Source organism: Triticum urartu, chromosome 3A (genome assembly GCF_056163025.1).
Source record: "Triticum urartu cultivar PI428250 chromosome 3A, HENAU_Tu73, whole genome shotgun sequence".
NCBI lineage: Eukaryota > Viridiplantae > Streptophyta > Magnoliopsida > Poales > Poaceae > Triticum > Triticum urartu.
In genome coordinates, this window is record NC_141875.1 from 442,891,340 (window position 1) to 442,910,277 (window position 18,938).

Genomic DNA, 18,938 nt, shown 5'->3' on the forward strand with positions numbered 1-18,938 from the left:
CATGTCCGTCCACCACGAGCGGGACGGATAGCTTGTTGTAGAAGTACTACTAAGCAAAAGCCTGTCCTCGTTTGCGAGCAACCGTGCGCATGGGTGAGGGAGAAGGCGTGTAGTAAAATCAAGCTTCTCCTTGTTGTACGAGTTGACGCGACACATCATAGCACTGGCCACACATGCTTGCCTCTAAACTTGGCTGAAAGACCCGCAGTGTACAATATATTTGCTGCAACCTCTAACATTTACCCACCACAAATTAAAATATATGTGGCCGTATGCATCGTTCTGATGCAGAGGCCGAGGAGTCCCCCCTTTTCGGAAAAAACAAATTAAAATATATATTCCTGTCTTGACCAGATGAGCGTGCAAACTACAATCACCAGGGTGTCAGGTAGGGCCAGAAGACTATTTTTTTAAACTTCGAGATGGCCACATAGCATGGAGCCGACCCCAAGATTTTAAGCTTACAGGCACGGTACACGCTATCCTAGACTACTCTACACATGAAACTGGCACACGAGCGTCCGAGCTGCGCTTGGCTCTTCGCCTCTTCGGGAAGTCGAACAATGATGGAGTACTACTGCACTGGAGGAGTACTACAGTACGCTTCTGGCCATCTGACACCGATTGAACTGCTGCATGTCCACCGCGTGCGGGTGGGAGAGCGTGTAGCGAAAGCTTCTCCTAGTCTTGCCAGCCACCACGCTCATGGGCGAGGGAGGGACGCTCCTGCCTTTGCATGTATGACAGGTGGGCCCGACAGGTGTGTGGCCAACCTGTCATACAGCCAAAGGCAGGTGCAGTTAAGTCCGCGAGGGAGAGGATAATCAAACTTCTCATTGATGTACGAGTTGACGCGACACATCAAAGCACTGCACTCGATATATTTCAATAATTTGCGTTTACCGATGCATTAATTACAACGCATGCTTGCATGCCGTGACTCTCCTTTTGATACTTGCATGTGTTGATTTAATGCACCTTGAAGTAGTATAAAATATGTGACGGTAAAGCTTTGTAATACCCCGGCCCAAGTCGAGAGATGGTTGTGCACGAGGAGGGCGAGATCATGCAGACTGAACAAGACCCGACGATGGAGCTCTCTAAGGTCTCGATGGACCTCACCGTGCTCCACTGCCCCTTGTGCCTCCGCCCCTTGACGCCTCCAGTGTATGAGGTTCGAATACACCTCGTCCGTTTGGCTGATTGAGCAAGGTGCAGGTTTCTTGATTGATGTGTTGTTCGATTGATTTCTGCAGTGCAAGGGAGGGCACCTAGCCTGCACGGACTACCGTGTCAAGCGCCCCGGGAACCAGCGGCAGTGTCAGAAGTGCGAGCACGGTGGTGGCTTCGACGTGTGGAACACGGCGGTGGACTCCGTCCTTTCGTCGGTGAGGGTGGAGTGCCCGCACGAAGGTTGTGGGCTCTACGTCACTTACCACAAGCTCGCCGATCACCAGAGTGTGTGTTCGCTCGTGCCCTGCAAATGCCCCGTGCCCGTCTGCGGCTACGAAGGCCCGCCACCGGCGCTCTACCACCACATCAGCACCACGCATCCCATGCCCGTGCACAGGATCCAGTACGGCAAGGTGCTCCAGCTGCAAGTGCCACTGTTGGAGCCATGGCTCTTGCTGTTCGCGGAGGAGGACCGCCGCATGTTTTTCTTGGTCGGCAACATGCTTGATATCGGCGCGCCTATCGCCGTGTCGGTCGTCTGCATCAGAGCGGGGGTGTCCCCACTGCCGCACTACGTGGCCAAGCTGTGGGCGAATGGCCCGCCGGCGGAGCCAAAGGCACGACCGACGCCATCAAGGTGGAAATGGAGGTGACAAGCAGCAAGGATCCCGGTGACGTCGACGTGCAGGAGCTGACCTTCTTGACAGTTCCGCCCAAGCTGCTGGCCGGGGCTAAGCTTGTGTCCCTCCACATTCAGATTGACAAGCTCACGTCCTAAATGTTTCTACAGTGCCTTCTGTTTATCTTAGTAATATGCTAATATAGGGATTACCTTGGTCTACTTTAGCTTAAGAAATGGTGGGTTTTGGTGGCGATGCAACAATTACTTTGACCTCAGATCAGTAATTTCCAACAGTCGAACAGATATTTTGTGTTTGTTGGATATAAAGTTCCTTTGGGTAAGAAGTACTACTTGTCATCAAAATGGATAAAAGGAGATGTATGTAGACGTATTTTAGTTCTAGATACGTCCCTTTTTTATCCATTTTGATGACAAGCACTCCCTCTGTTCCACAATACATGCCTTCCATTTGTCAAAATATAGATGTATCTAGACATGTTTTAGTATATAGGTACATCCATGATAGAGCCAATCGGATGGTTGAGAACACTACAATTCGTAGCTACAGATGCGTGTGTGACTCCCAGATGCAGAGGCCGGGGTCATCATCCTCCTTTTCGAGAAAAAACAGACGTGTGTGTGAGAGGATGAGTGCGTGCGTGCACCTCTTCTCTTCCTGTATAACGTACTACTAAACTCAGAGTACAAGTTTTTGTGGGTGGCACGATGGTGCGTGCGACAAGTCCCGAGAGATAGGTTTAATGCGTCTGAAAAAAAGACTAGCCTAGAGCTCGCCACGCGGCTATTCCTATCGAACGCCCCATTAACCGTAAGATATGTATAGGACGGTGCCAGTTATTGCACGTACACAACAGTACTCCCTCCTTTCCGGTTTATAGGGCTTAATTGAAAAATCTCACCAACCAAGATGGTGAGTGGTGGAATATTTTTTGTAGTTTGCAAAATCACCTAATTAATGCTCTTTTTTTCTCAAAAAATTATGTTTATCAATGCATTAATTGCAATGCATGCATGCATAAAGTACATGCATTGGTTAATTTTCTCTTAATACTTGCATGCAATGATTTAATGCACCTTGGAATCTGAACATGTGTTGGGGAACAACCAAATTGAGCCTTATAAAATGGAAAAACTAAAATTTTGAGATAAGCCCTATAAAACCGGAAAGGAGGGAGTAGAAAAAGAAGTACTCCATCCGGGAATAGTGCCGCACTTCGAAACTAGAACCGTCAATAAATTTTGAGCTTGCGTCTCGTCACATTCCAAATTACTCCATGCTATATTGAATTGCAAACCTGTTCACACCGATCACAACCTAAACGGTTTCCAACTTAGTAGCGTATTAGTACCATGGTACTCCCTCCGTCCGGGTTTATTAGGCCTAAAGACAATTTCTCTTAGACGAAGACACATAGTAATTTGCTCACATTAATTCTTTCATTTCACTCCCAATGCACTCTCTCACATGCATGCAGCTAATGAAAAAGCACGCATGAAGTATATTAATTTTTCAGCCATGGCACCAACAACAATGGCTTTCAATGCAACCAATGAAATGGTTGCATGCATGCACCTTTCCAAAGCGAGGCCTTACAAAAGGGGACATGCTTGTGATGCTAAGAGGCCTAATAAACCCAGATGGAGGGAGTATATTGAATTGCAAACCTGTTCACACCGATCACAACCTAAACGGTTTCCCACTTAGGAGCGTATTAGTACTCGGTTATAAATACTAGTATGCCAAGATGACTGCACATTCCTCCTCAACTCCTCATCCACAAAAACAAACAAGTCATTCAGCATCCTTCCCTTGCGTCTGCCATGGCCAGTGTGAGTTCTGGGTCGAGAGATTGCCACCAGGGAGAGGCGAGCATGGAAGCGGAAGCACGAGAGATGTCCCGCCTCGCTGCGAGAGCAGCCGACATGTCCCGCCGCGCGGAAGTAGCAGCACAGAGGTCCCGCCGCGCCGCTGAAGCAGCACGGAGGTCCCGCCGCGCCCTTGATGCAGCAGACTGGTCCGGCCGCACCGCGGAAGCAGCAGAGATGTCCCGCCGCACCACGAATGCAGCAGAGATGTCCCGCCGCGCCGCGGCGGCCTGGGAAAATTTCTCGCGGGCAGGCGATGACTATTACAGGCGCATGCATGTGATTGTCCATAGCCAGATGGATCAGATCTCTGGCTGGGCGAGGTTGCAGGACGACATGAAAGCCTCGTTTGAACAGGCTACCGGCGTCATCCGGCAACTAAGGGAGGGCAATAAGAGGCTCCGGGCCGAGCGCGACCTGCTGAGGGGAGAAGATCGTCCGAAGTGCAGACCAGCAGGAGGAGACCAGTGCCTTGTTGAAGAGGACCGGCGTCATCGTCAAGAAACTTATGGACGAGAATGACATGCTCCGCAACGAGCACCAAAGGCTGGTGGAGGAATCCGTGGATGTTCTCAAGCAGCGTCTTGAGGACACGAAAGAGCTCATCGCCTCTCGCCACGGAGACTAGTTCCCGCGGCCTGCAACAACACATCAAGAAAGTAGAGATCAGCGAGCCAGATCCTTGTCTTCCTTCTTCTTTTGCCCTTGTGTATTTCAGGCGTAGCCGCATGTGGCTTTTTAATTATCTTTCTAATTATGTAAGACAATCAATCGTCCTTATCTTTCTGTGGAAGATCAATGTTGCGAGGCTGGAATGAAGAAAACTCTTGCTGTGGCGACCCTGGCATTGCTGTTCTTCTAGTTGCTGCTGGGCTTCCTTCAGTTTCCTGGTTTCTTTTGATGTAATAATCGATTTAGGATGTGGATTGTGTCGTCAATTGTGAAATGTTGGGTTCTAGCGTGGATGTTTGGCCTTTGTTGGCCTCTTGGGATGTTGCGATTTCAATCTGGTAGCTTTTAGTCCTTCGTGTTAGGCTGGAGTTGTGCTGAACTTCTTGTGAATTGTGGTGGTTTTCAGTAATGAAAATCGGAAGGGGCAAGCCCTTCTTTGATCAATTTTTTAGTCGTCCTTATATATTCATCAGTCTTGCTATAAGTCGCAGTAGATGCTATATAGGTCCGTCGGATCTTACATCAAGATCCGTGCTTTTAGATTTTCTTTTCTCTCTCTTAAATCTCAGTCGAGTGAGACATAGCCACGCCATTAAACAGAGGCTCGGGCGCCATTAATGGAGACCTTGGGAGAGAGGTGGATGGCAGATGGAGGTCAAAGGGCTCTCCTCCCGATAAGCACGCGCAGGGATCTGATCGCACGCCTCTCGTACTCAAATAGCTACCCTGCACGGCGCCTCCTAGCTAATAAAAAATGGGGACGCGTGGTGGCACGTAAATGGTACTAGTAAGTAGAACGCCCACGGTTTCAATAATACTTGTGTTTCCGATTGTAACGTGACAACACTTGTTCCAAAATGACTTTGTTGATTGTTAATGTGTGCGCCTTCGCAAATCGGACTGCAAATTTACCACAACATGTTGGTGCCATGTCATGGCACCAAGCCAAGTTTCATTATTTTCATGCATGTTTTGGATTTATAGGAATTAAAAAACTAAGTTTCTCAGTGTTTCCAACCTAGCCACGACGCCCAGAATTTGAATTTCATTCCCATTTCTTGCATGGAACCTAGAAATTTACCCGAGGACACACATGTGATTTTTCAACCAACCTTGGTGCACTGGAACATGTGCTTGTATTTCAAATTTGAATTATGCACACAAAGGTGACACGTTCCCTCCCAGAACCACGAGCCTTCTTGAGAGAAGCTCCGATTTACAAGAAGCTTATACCAATTTTTTTCCTATTCGGCCAATTTTTTTTACCACGGAATGGTACTACCATGACATGACACCATGCCAAATTTCATGATTTTAAAACCAAGTTTCTCAATGTTCTCGACCGAGCCACGATGTCCAGATGTTTGAATTTTATTCTCATTTTTGCATGGGACCTACTCCCTCCTTCCATCTATATAGGGCCTAATGTGTTTTTCAAGACAACCTTTGACTATTGACAAGATTAATAGCACATGAGATGTATACTATGAAAATTATATTATTGGAAGCTCCCTTGACATACAAATTTGAAGGTATGCTTTGTGTAAGTTGCATGTCATATATTATTGCTCTAACGTTTGGTCAAAGTTAGCCTCGAAAAACGCATTAGGACCTATATAGATGGAAGGAGGGAGTAGAAATTCACCCGAGGACACAAATGTGATTTTTCAACCAACTTTGGTGCATGGGAGCATGTGCTTGTAGTTCAAATTTGAATTATGCACATTAAATGACCAAAAACTCAATGAATGTGTAAATAAGGCCAAACGAAGCCGGAATAATTCCAAAATTTAATAGGGAACTCATGTAGTTCTACGTTGCCTTTATAAATAAACTCAAGGGGGGCAATGTATATCGTTTCGCACTCAAAGGTGGCACGTTCCCTCTCAGAACCACGAGCCTTCTTGAGAGAAGCTTCGGTTTGCAAGAAGCTTATACCAAAATCTGTTCCTATTCGGCCAATTGTTTTACCACAACATGGTAGTACCATGACATGACATCCATGCCAAGTTTCATGATTTTCAGACGTGTTTTGGATTTACAAGAATTTTAAAACCAAGTTTCTCAATGTTCTCGGCCGAGCCACGTTGCCTAGATGTTTTAATTTTATTCTCATTTCTTGCATGGGACCTAGAAATTCGCCCGAGGACACAAATGTGATTTTTCAACCAACTTTGGTGCACGAGAGCATGTGCTTGTAGTTCAAATTTGACTTATGCACATGAAATGACCAGAAACTCAATTAATGTATAAAAAATGACAAATGAACCCGGAATAATTCCAAAATTTAACAAGGCACTAATGTAGTTCTATGTTGCCTTTCTTAAGAAACTCAAGGGGGGGGGCAGCGTATATTGTTTCACACTCAAAGGTGGCACGTTCCCTCTTAGAACCACGAGCTTCCAAATCGTCCCAATTTTTTACCACAACATGTTAGTGCCAAGTTTCATGATTTCTAGGCGAGTTTTGGATTTACATGAATTTAAAATCAAAGTTTCTCGATGTTCTCGGCCGAGTCATGACGCCCAGATGTTTGAATTTCATTCTCATTTCTTTCATGGTACCTATAAATTCAACCAAGGACACATATGTGATTTTTCAACCCACTTTGGTGCACCGGAGCATGTGCATGCAATTCATATTTAGATTATGCACATGAAAAGTCCAGAAACTCAATTAATGTATAAAAAGGCCAAATGAACCCGAAATAATTCCAAAATTTAACAGGGCACTCATATAGTTCTATGTTGCCTCTGTAAATAAAATCAGGGGGAGGCAGCGTATATCGTTTCGCACACAAAGGTGACACGTTCCCTCTCGGAACCACGAGGCTTGTTGAGAGAATCATATAGATTCATTCATTTTGTTCTGTATGTAGTGGAATCTCTACAAAGACTTATCTACTAGTAATAGCTAGCCCCCACTACTAGGAATTCTCTATCCTCTCGTTGAGCCACGTCATCAAAATTGATGTAGCCGTTAGATGAAGTAAATCAGTCCATAATAGCCGTCTGATCTAGACCTTGAGAGCCTCCGCACTAAGCCACATGCAAGCATGCAGAAATACCGTGGCACATGCATGTGAGTGGGTTTTAAATCACATCAACATGTCTGCATGCAAGCATGCACCGGTAGCATGCATGTAAGTGAGCTTTTAAGTCCCATTAACATGTCAAAAAGAAAAATATAATCCCATTATGCAGTAGGAGTTGGCTGATCTTTTTTCCTTACGTGGGATGATCTAAATGATGATGGGAGTTTATTTAGTTTGGCTACCACATTTGTCATGCGGTTATAGAGTTTTTTTGTTCCATGAAATCGATAATTTTGCGCAGAGAGATATACCACTGTTTTGCGGCAACGCGCGGGGACTCATCTAGTAATATTTAGGAACGGAGGGAGTACTATGTAAAGAGTTAGGTGTCGCACGGTGATAGTGTGAGGCGGGCCATGTAATCACTGAGCCTGCGTGTTTTCACTGCTCTTGCACGCCTTTGTTGTAAGAATGGAGAAAATTGTAATCTAGTAGTAGTACCTCCTTTCGCCGAAAGCGTGGGACATCCAGCAGTCCTACCACCTTAGTAATAAAGACCAATGAGCCGTCAAATCACATAGACCCAGCAGTAAGTTGGATGGACGAAGCAACCATCACTCTTGCGCTAGTGAGAGGCCGTGTCCGCTTTGCCTGGGCATGAATGCGGGACCGATTCTTTGGAGCGGCGCTGACCGTTTCGGGCGGGAAGCGCGCGCGGGCGATGGAGGGGCTTTGGGTGGGCCAGGCTGGTCAGGAGCGGGCGTGGCAGCTATCCGCATGTCCCTACCGGACACGCCCGGAAACGAGAGGATGCACCGACTCTCGTGGCTAAAATCGTATACTACACATCTCTCTGTAGGAGTATGTCAATCTGTCGCTCTCTCTAACACACACATGCTGTTAAACACACACACACGCACGCACATGCACGCACTTTGGTCCCGTTGCACCTTCTAACGTGACTTATTACACCTAGACGGAGGGAGTAGTAAGTATACGAGATATGGTGGCACACTGACTTAAGTCGAATACAAGTGCCCAAAATTTGTGTGCATGTTATAATAAGGATTCACTTAAAATAGTACGTGAGCGAACAGAGGGATCAATTGGACAGTGTTCCCGAGAAGTAGCGAGATGTGTGAGGTAAGAAACACCGCTGGCGCTTTTAATTTTTCTTATTAATTTGTTTGTTTCACCCTCTAACTGGTGGGACCCAACGTACTACGTGGAGAGAGGTAACGTGACTAAGGCTGCATTATTTCTGCACCACTATGGATAGTCTTACCACCAAAGCCACATGACACGATTATGATTGAAATCCCAATGACTCCCACACACACACACACAAAAAACACGGCATTCTTGTCACACAAATGCAAGAATGAATAAAAGGTTATTTTCCTCTCGTTGAACATAACGGGAGGGTTGTGTAGCTGGTTAGCCTGTTCGCTCATCAAACTTGAGGCCTCGGGTTCGATAACTACACTTGAGCATAATTTGTGCCAGGAGGATTCTTTGACTGGTCAAAATGTTTTCTAGGGTTTGCACACTTCACACTCTCTCTCCAGTATATATATACACGCTGGAGCCTCAGCGCTTGTAGTTGCTCTCTTCACACTCTCTCGCCCTCTCCCGCTGGAGCCTCAGCGCTTGTAGTTGCTCTCTTCACACTCTCTCGCCCTCTCCGGATCTAAACAAGACTTAATTGGCCTCTCTCTCTCCCCTCACTGCTGCTCAAAGAGCCGGCAGGATCCGTCCGCCGGGAAGGGAAGGAGGCTTAACGCTGTCGCCGTCGGCGAGGGACTACCGGCGCAGCTGTTCACTTTCCACCCAGCGGTGGCGCGGGAGGGCCTCCGACCCCTTCTTCTTCGCCGCCGTCCCGTCACCCACCGAACCACGCCCCAAGAACCTTAAGGTATAATTTACTTACTCCACATGCATTGCTCTAGCTGCATGTATACATGAATCTAGGACGTGGTTCAAAGAGGAAAAGAGTGGGGGAAAGTAGTGGGAAAAGTTGTATATAGCATGAATCTAGGACGTGGTTCAAAGAGGAAATGAAGGGGGAAAGTTCTATAGCATGAATCTAGGACGTGGTTCAAAGAGGAAAGGAATGGGGGAAAGTAGTGGGAAAGTTGTACCGGATAAATCTAGGACGTGGTTCAAAGAGGAAAGGAAGGGGCGAAAGTACTAGTTCAAAAAGGAAAGGAAGGGACAAGGCTGTAGAGTTTGAGTAGGACTAGATTTGCTGTGCTCACATAAGGAAAGGTGTCTAAAGATAACAAAACTGGGACCAACACAAATATGCTCCTTGGTTGTTTGTTCTTTGTTGCAACAGACTATGCATGACCACAGTACATCGGTAGATGCACATGGTGCTGGTGCGTCCACTGTCCCGTGCAACTCATTAGCTGTTGTTAATCTAAGGCCCTGTTTGGTTAAAAACTCCCTAGTCCCTACCTTCTTGGTTCCAGGGACTAAACATGGACTAGAGGTTATTAAAGGACATGCTAAAAGACCATGTTACCCCTAGTAATGAACTAATAGAGACAAGGTGCGATGCGTGGCAGGGGCAACTATTGGAAAAAGTCCCAAAAAGACTCCCTCGGGGTCTTCTTTCTTTAGTCCCAAATGCCCACTTTTAGTCCCTAAAAGTCCCTCCTGTTTGGTTTAGATGGGACTGACACGGAGTTTTTTAGTCCCTACACCAAAATGTCCCTGTAAACAAACACCCTCTAATAATGCAGCTGGAAAATTGATGCAATGCCACAGTTAAAAGCAAATTACACGTTTAACGAATTTTATTGTTAATATAATCTTTATGTTAATATTAATTAATGCCACCGTTTGAGAAATGCTACTGTCTTGCTTTCTTTCCCATTTAGATAAGGTAGATGCTTCTTTTTGTTGGCTTCTGTGTCATCCATCGTTATTGACCACTAATTGTTTCCTTTGCACCTATCTACTTCACCTCATTGCCATTGTGACCTTTTATTGCACTGCACAAAACACTTTTGTTTTAAGAGTGTTTTGTGCAGTTCAACCAAAATGTCACATCGACAATGTTGCTTGATTGCTTAATCTTAGTGGAACTGCACAAGAGGAGATCTTACTTCCTATCCATTACGGCGAATTTGGTTCAGATCTTCTTGTTGTGAGTTGTTTGAATTCCGCATCATGAGAGGTCAGTACCAGCCTTCTTTCACATGATTCTGCAGTGTGCTTTCATATGTTGTGCTACTTGTACGATAATGTTGCTTGATTTTAGTGAACTGCACAAATGGAGACAAGACTTCCAATCTGTATGTGCACCGTAATATCCCATTGAGGTAAAAGATAAGGATATTTCACAACTGCTGCCCTGTATTTTGCCACTTTCATCAGAAAATTAAGTTTAGTACTATACTTGTGCTCCCTAATTGACATGCCAAATCTTACATTGAGGCGAAGCTTGTTTGTTATTGAACCAAGTGATGAAGGGGAAGAACAAGCAGAAGAAAAACAAAAATCAACTCCCGGTGCTATAATGAAGCACTGGAACTGTGATGACACAAGTAATGATATAGTTTTGCACCTTAATTTATTCCTATGGCTGGAACGAGCAATTGTTTTGCCACTAATTTGATGCCACTCTTAATGTAATATGTAATTATCTCTACTTGTGCAAAAAGGGATCTTCTTTGAAGATACCATATATTTTAGTGGAACTGCACAAGAAGATGTTGGAAACATTAAACTAATCAAGGAGTATATAGTAAGCATGGCCACCACCGTAGATAGCAACAGATGGTTCCAGAGAAGTGCTTCATCTGTATGCTCTACACAATAAGCCTCCCGACAAAGGTTGGTACTCGCCCACTGATTTCATCCATATGATTGAGCTTTGTCATCTCTACTAGTGTTGTGCTACTGTTTAGATACTGTCATGAAAAAGTGGTATTGTCCTTATGAAGTGCTTCATCTGTGCTATTTTAAATATTTCCTTTCCTTTTTTTGAGCAAATAGGGATGCTAGCATTTAGTAGTCCTCTTGTCTTTGCACAACAGGATCATCTTCCTCTGAAGAAGAATATGGAGTACGTGAAATGACTAATTCCGATTATGCCAGGATGAAGAAGCCCTGTCTATCTTCTCATCAGAAGGAGCAGTTGAAGGATGGTTACATTACTCCCCACAAGACCAAACTAACTTTAGCTCAGAAGGACTGACAAATCTCCATTCTTTTGCTGTGATGCGCGAGTACAATGTTGTTCTAGGATTCTTTCTGGTGAGTTCCATTTTTCTAAAAGTGTGCTCTACATGGACCATGTATGTGCCTGTTGAAACTTTCAATTCATAGTACAGTTTGCTTTATACTAATCACTTTTTTGTATTTGTGCAAACAGGGGTGCTCAGCTTGATTTCAATTGGAACTGCACAAAATATTCATGAATACATCGAATCATTCATTTCCACCACAAGAAAGGAGGTGCCGATATGTTCAAGGCGTTGCAACATATAAGGGCGAAATCATACAAGCTACGCGCGAATTTGGTTGATTTTGGTGGAACTGCACAAAAAGAACAGTTGGTTTATTTAGCATGAGGTGCCATGTTAATGTCCGAACTGATGGCAAACCCTGCCCATTCCACAATCATAGGCATTTGATATTTTGGAATGGGACAACCTTGTCAAATTCTGCTCATTGATTTTAGCAAGACATGCGTTTGATATTTTCGAATGGGACGCCCTTTGCTGTCAGCAGCGTCGATCAATTTTTTCTTTATTCTTTAGTTGTGAAGTAAATATTGCCTCTGACATGTGAGTCGCTGAGATGCATAATCATCGATTGTTTTGAATGTTCTCTATGAATTGCTAGGCCTGTGTGTTTGATTGCAATGTACAAAAACGCTAAAAAGCTGCTCAAACTCTTTGTACTCCTTCTGTTCCTTTTTACTTCGCACATTGTGAAAGTGCATACTTTTTTGTATAAGATTGTTCAAAGTAGAGATACTTTGACTGTAGACAAAACTTGTATGCAGACTAGAAAGGACCGGAGGGAGTACATGTGAAACTGCTGCAAACGAGGTGATCACCCTGGGAATAATGCTAGTACGTATTGTTTTGCATGTTCATCCAATGCCAGTGATATAGGAATTCGAACTAATTGAAATAAATTCAGTCATACACGGTCGGATTTCATATAAACATGCCGGATTTCATTACATTTCATACATTCTTCAACTAAAAAGGGGTGCGCTGGAGGTATAATTAATTAACCGAAGCTACCCACCTGTGTCCCTCTGAGCCGAACAGAAGCTTTAGTGACTTAACTACAAGTGCAATTGCGTAACTGACATGTGGCCTGTTGGGCCCACGTGTCAGTCAGCCAACTGCACCAGCAGTTAAGTAGAAGCAGCGCTCTTCTCCATCGCAGCTCTCCGACTCCACGTCGCCGCCAAGAAGCTAACCGGCCGTCAATGGTCAACCCGCCTAGAGTAGAAGCAGCGTTCTTCTCCAGCGCAGCTCTCCGACTCCATGTCGCCGCCAAGAAGCTAACCGGCCATCAATGGTCAACCCGCCTAGCTTGGCTTCAACCGGAGGGTAGCAGCGGTGGCCTTACTTGGACCCGAGCAGCGGCGACCTACCGTGTTCTACTCTTCCTCGTTTTCTATGTGGCGCGGCCTCGTTGGCAGCGGGGCGGGGCCTCGGCGGAGCCGGCGATGTCCTCTGTCTCGTTGCCAGCGGGCGGCGCCTTAGCGGAGCGGTGGAAATCCTCCCCCACGTTGCCGGCAGGGTGGGGGCCTCGACTGAGCCGGCGATGTCCTCTGCCTCGTTGTTGGCGGGGCGGGGCCTCGGTGGAGCCGGCGGTGTCCTCCGCCTCGTTGTTGGCACCACGGGGCCTCGACGGAGCAGGGCCTCGTTGACGCCAGCGGAGCGGGGACTCGTTGGAGCCGGTATTGTCCTCTGCCTCGTCCTCGGTCTTGCCCGCTTCATCGCCCTCTTTGCTAGCCTCTTTGTAGGCGGCCGCAGCCTCCGCCACCCGGATGCGGTACCGCCAGCGCTTGAGCCGGCCCTTGCGGGCGGAGCGGTACGAGTCGAGCAGCGCCTCCTGCTCCGCCCGCTCCGCGGCGATCTGCTCCTCCGCCTGCAGGTGCTCCTGGAGGAGATGGTGGTTGTAGGCGGCGTCGGCCCGCGCCCCGTGGAACTGCTCCTCACATATCTACCTCACCCTATCCATATATTGGGCACGGGCCTTGCCGATGGTCATGGTGCAATGCACCGGCGAGGATGGCGCGGAGGAGGGGGTTGGCGCCGGATCGTCGACTACCATGTTCTCCATTGGGACGTCGTCGTCCTCCGGCTGCCTGCCGGCCAGCCGGTTGGCAGCAATGGCTGCCATCTCCTTGTGGTCTGTCGTCCGCCCGTCCCGAAGAGCGCTGGAGAGTGAGGAAGCCATGGTGGGCAGTAGTGGTGTGGACAGGAGAAAGGAAATGGATGCGGATGACTGCGGCTATGGCCGGCGCACAGTTTATATAGCAATGATGGGCGGGCGGAGGGACGGACGTGTGGCGCCGGAGTAGCCGCCTCGGCAACCGCGTATCATTAATGTGGGCGGCAGATGGACGGATGGACGACACTTGTGTCGTTTGAAGGCGGAGCAATTGCCTACACCGGGAAGCGGGGCGGGCGGCGCTGACTGTTTCGGGCGGAAAGCGCGCGCGGGCGAGGAGATGACTTTACTTGGAGAGGATGACAATGGGGACCCACTAGGTCCATAGCCTCACGTACGCAAGTGCCTCCTTATTATATATATATAACTATAATTTATTTTGCTTCCTCCTAGTTTCCTTACATCACGGTCCCACACCATTGTCAACCTATGTAGTAGTCAGAAATGAGAGAATTGCACAAGAAGCGGCCGACAGCTGGGACCAAGCAGGTCGAGCAGTATTTGTGTTTTTGAGGTGTGAGCACTGCAGAGTTTTTCGGTGTTTAGCCCAGATATTAATTTTTCTCCTCTGAACAACAACAAAAACATTGCTGCAGGTATTAACTGGGCGGGCTGTGGCCCGTCTAGCCCAAGCCAGATATCCAGCCCAGATATTAATTTTTTTCAAGCTGAAAATGGCTAGCCCGGCTATACTTTTTTTAGGAATACCCAGGCAAGGTCAAGTTGTTATTCTCCGCCCCGCTGGGCTGTAAATCTTTCCTAGGAGGGATGCATTAGGCTTAACAAGAAAATGGGCTTTAAGAAATAATAAATGGGATGTAATTATAAAAATTGGGCAGTAAATATAAAAAATGCACCAAACACGTGATTACTTTATAAAATATTATTTTTGGATATTGAAAATTTTAATTTCATTAATTTTTGCGAGCGCAATGTTTCATTGGATTTTTACGTAATATAAATTTATATTGAAATTGTATTTAATCTAACTAGAAATTCCGGGATAAAAATATTTCAGATCCCATCAAAATGTGGGAAATTTTATTGAATTCTGTTTTGAACGGTTGGTTGAAATGGGTTATACTTTTAACAAACTGTAAATGGGCTGTAGTAAATTCCATTAGAATTCAAAAAATGGGCTACACATTCTTACAAATCTCAAATGGGCTATAACTTCTCTGCCACACACACTTCTGGCCTTACTAAGTTGACGCGTCCCCTAAAAAAACAGAGTTGACGCGTATGCAAGGCTTTGTCAACTTATAGTCAACACACGGTTCTAGCAGCAGTGGCCATTGGATGTCCATCCAAAGTATGCCGTGCTTCTTCTTCAATCTCGGATATTCTAGCTTCACCCGCCCAAAAAATGATTCCTCCCCCTGACATCTGGGGCGCACCGTTTCGGAAGCTAACCTGTGGGCCTACTAAGTTGACGTACCAAGGGCTTTGTCAACTTAGTCAATATAAACGATTCTAGCTGCAGTGACCATACGATGTCCATCCAATGGCCGTCGTGCTACTTCAACCTCTGGTCTTCTTGCTCCAGCCGCCCAAAGCAGCGCCGGTCGTGCCGCCTGCTCCTGCCTCCCGTGGCCGGCTGTGCTGCCGCGGAGGCCTCACCGCCCCCTACTACTCACACCGCTGGCCAGGCCATCCCTCCACTCACCCACACCCCCTGTTATTCTACGGCGATGGCAGCGCAGCCGAACCAGTGAACCCTCGTACTCCTCTCCGCGTGTGCATCCACTACCGCGTCTTCCCTGGCTCTGCGTCGTCCCCTTCCTAGGCCTCGCCGTCGTTCACCGCCCTGGTGCTCTCGGCGCAGCGTGGTCAACGTGGTCAAGGAACGACTTCCATCGGACGTGGACTGTACATGGAGAGGCTGACAGCTGGGTCCACGGTAGCCGCAAGGAAGTGCCTCCTTATTACACGCAAAATAATTATTCATCCACCTGACAGCGGGGACCCACCGGACGGGCCACCGTATTTCGCGAAAAAATGATTCGCCCCCTGACTGCTGGGACCCACGAGCTACATCTTCGCACGCAAGGAAGTGCGTCCGAAAAAACGATTCGCCCCCTGACTGTTGGGACCCACCAGCTACATCTTCGCACACAAGGAAGTGCATCCGAAAAAAAAACGATTCGCCCCCCGACTGCTGGGACCCAGCAGCTACACCTTCGCACGCAAGGAAGTGCGTCCGGGCAAAAAAACGATTCGCCCCCTGACTGCTGGGACCCAGCAGCTACACCTTCGCACGCAAGGAAGTGCGTCCGAGCAAAAAAAAAAACGATTCGCCCCCTGACTGCTGGGACCCACCAGCTACATCTTCACAGGCAAGGAAGTGCCTGACAGTCGGGACCCACCTGGTCCAAGCATACGTAGCATTGTCATTCTGGTTGCGAACATGTACGTACATACTGGTCGATGTAGAGGCGCGCACGTGTTGCAGTAGAGGCGCACACGTAGCATGTACACGTATGTACAGCGGCCAGGGTGCAAGAAAGAAAATACGGCCACGTATGTGTACATACGGGCAGGGTCTCGAACGCCTACTCGCGCATACGTACGGCCAGGGCTCGTGTACATGGCTGGGTTGGAACGGAGAAACAACGTCGTTGTCGTGTTCATGGGGAGGCAATGGAATGCGTTGTGTTCATGGGGAGGCAACGGAATGCGTCGTGTTCATGGTGAGGCAACGGAATGCGTCGTGTTCATCAGGAGGCAACGAAATGCGTCATGTTCATTGGGAGGCAACGGAACGCGTGGGAGCCAACCGGCTGGGTCGGAACGGAATGCGTGGTCGTGTTCATCGGGAGGGCTTGGACAGAACAGGCGATGGAAACGAGGCCTGGTGTACCGCAGAACGGAGGAAACGGACCTCCTACGGTCGAAACGGGGGTCCTGTTGATCGGGAGGGGTGTGGCGTACCGCAAAATGGAGGAAATGGACCTCCTACGATCGAAACGGGGGTCCTGTTGATCCGGAGGGGTGTGGCATACCGCAAAACGGACGAAACGGAACTCCTGCGGTCGAAACGGGGGTCCTGTTCATCGGGAGGGGTGTGGCGTACCGCAAAACGGGACTTCACGGGATACTGTTCATCTCCACCGTCGACCTCCTCCAGCCTCCACGGGCTACCGTCGACCTCCTCCAGCCTCCACGGGCTCCTGTTCATCCTGCCTCCACCGCGCGCTACTCCACCGGCTACTGTTCAACCACCCCTCCACCGTCTACTGTTCATCCAGCCCTCCACACCACGGGGTCCTATTCAACCACCCCTCCACGGGCACCCCTCCACCGTCAACTGTTCATCCAGCCCTCCACACCACGGGGTCCTGTTCATCCAGAGGCAACGCCACCGCTCGCTGTTCATCCAAAAAAACCCCACAGTGCTCACTGTTCATCCCAGAGGCAGCATCGATCGTCTTCAGTTAGCAGCAGTAGCGAAGGAATCTCTCGATCGGGTTCAGTTAACAGCCATCGATCGATCGCTCGGGTTCAGTAACGCGTAGCCTGCAGTGCAATCGCTGAGGTTCAGTTAGAGCCCAATGCCTCGCTCGGGTTCAGTTAGAGCCAACGCCTCGCACACACACGCGCGTACGTGTACGAGAGAAACGCGCATCGCTCGGCCCCCGACCTCCCACCGTAACCGGGAACTCCCCGAATTCTTCCTCGCCCTCGCTTCTACCACGGTTTTTTCCGTCATGGACGACCCAAAGAATGTCATGCAGCTGCGTGTCCGGCCCGCCCAGGATGAAAAGCCCATTTTTTGTCATGATTTTTTGTCATAGAAGTAGGAGCCCACCACATCTATGATGATACGGGTTTTGTCACAATTATCGTCATAGAAGTGTCATATGTATGACATCAATTTTTTTTGTTCGGCCCAAAATATCACGGATGTGTCATTTTTTGTAGTTTGAGTTGTGGACGGATTCCAGAAGCGATGGGTATTCGTGGACGCTGGTGTGCTCAGCCCCCTGCTCCTGCTCCCACGAGCTCTAGCGGTCCCTAGTTCTGGCTGGGGGCACACGAAGCTTGTCAACCGGTGGCTTGCCCATGTCTGGCGTCGGCTAGCCAGGCTGAAGGACCTCGGGGTGACGGCGCCTATGGTGGTGAAGGAGTTCATCCAGTGCCGCATTGCTCCGCTTTAGTGCCACTCCCGGCCGATGTGGGCCTTCTCCAGCCACGGGGACCCCATGAGGCTTCATGCATCTGCTCTTCCTCCCGAGGCGCGGCATAGAGTGCTTGAGCTCCTGACAGGCGACCCGGCTCCAGCCAATCTGCCGAAGGAGGGTTGCCTCCTGTACTGCTGCTCGAACAAGGCGGAGTTCGTGAGGCAGATGCCCCCCTTCGATGAATGTGGACTACAATCGACCTTGATGGGCCCCGTGAAAGCCCCGTCTTCGTGTTCCACCTGTCTGCGGCCACCTCGACGCTCACCCTGGAAGTTGGCGCGCACGGGGGGGAGCATTATCGAATTCTAGCGGAGCGGCGGCCAAGGAAGCGGTATTGGTCGTGGTATCCGAGGTGGCAGCTCCTGGGGCTGGGGTGAGCCATTCTGAGGTGACGGCGATCGAGCCGATGCGGTCCGAGGCTTCCGCAAGCTATCCTGAGGCGGCAACCGAGGTGTTGATGCAGCCTGACGCTCTCGAGGCCGTCCCTTCTAGAGCCCCGCCGACTGCCCCTGGAGACGGCGATCGCACCCAGGGCTTTGGCCAGCTCCAGCTGAATTTTGGAGCACTCCGCAAGAGGAAGGTGTTTCCAAGCTGCGATGGTGGCGCCTACCGGCCATTAAAGTAGAGGAGATACATTTCCAAAGACGAGTAAGTACCTCATTCGCGTAATTTCCTGCATGTTGCATCCTCTTCTGACCAAGGCTCTCCAGGATCCCCTCGGCTGGAGCAGCTAGATCTCCTGAGGGGCGACCCTCAGCGGCCACTGGCCCACCATTGACCCTATGCTCCACTGGCCGGGCCGCCGTGCTGGGACCGAGGCCTGCTCCTGAGGCAGACGCGCCGACCTGGGGCCTTGATCCGGCTTTCCTGGCATCACTTCTTCGCGCCCCAGCCTGGGGCGTAGCCGGCATGCCAATGGCTCCTCTGTTGGTCATCG

General features: G+C 48.8%; 1 pseudogene; it reads left to right on the plus strand.

Moving 5' to 3' along the window:
• The first annotated feature begins 1,039 nt into the window (after window positions 1-1,039).
• On the plus strand, window positions 1,040-1,951 carry LOC147980006 (putative E3 ubiquitin-protein ligase SINA-like 6; annotated as a pseudogene).
• Window positions 1,952-18,938: the final 16,987 nt, after the last annotated feature.